We start from the raw sequence: 698 nt of genomic DNA on the forward strand, positions 1-698 counted from the left end.
TCATTTACCTGTAGAGCTCGAACATAAGGCTTATTGGGCTATCAAAGCCCTTAACTTCGATCTTAGTTCTGCAGGTATTAATCGCAAGCTCCAGCTATCAGAAATTGAGGAGCTGAGAAATGATGCTTACGACAATTTCAGGATCTACAAGGCAAAGATGAAAGTGGCACATGATAAACAAATCATGCGAAAGAATTTTGAGCCGAATCAGAAGGTGCATCTCTATGACTCCTGTCTGCATCTCCACCCAGGTAAGTTGAGGTCGCGGTGGACTGGTCCATTTGTGGTGAAACAAGTTTTTCCCAACGGCGCTGTCGAGGTCGAGGACCCAAGCGATGGGAGAGTATTCAGAGTCAATGGCGAGAGACTGAAGCATTACATTGAGCGTGTGAGCCAGGCTGAAGAGATCATTCTCGAGGCTCCAGTTTACCAATCTTGAGGAGTTTGCTTTCAACCCTTTTGTATCATATTTTTGTTTCTTAGTTTCGTTTGGTGTGTTTTGTGTGCTTTTATTTTTAGTTTGATTTTGTGTGATTTTATATTTGTTTGTGTTTTGGAGAATCAGTTCAGGAGGCTCGGCTTAGTTCCAATGTTCATCATCCAGGTGTTCTCTTTCCATGTCTTTTTCATATTGCATATATTTTTAGACATTGAGGACACTGTCTGATTTTGGGTTGGGGGTGGTGAGCATATTCATG

The sequence above is a fragment of the Morus notabilis genome, unplaced genomic scaffold (assembly GCF_000414095.1).
Source record: "Morus notabilis unplaced genomic scaffold, ASM41409v2 Scaffold846, whole genome shotgun sequence".
NCBI lineage: Eukaryota > Viridiplantae > Streptophyta > Magnoliopsida > Rosales > Moraceae > Morus > Morus notabilis.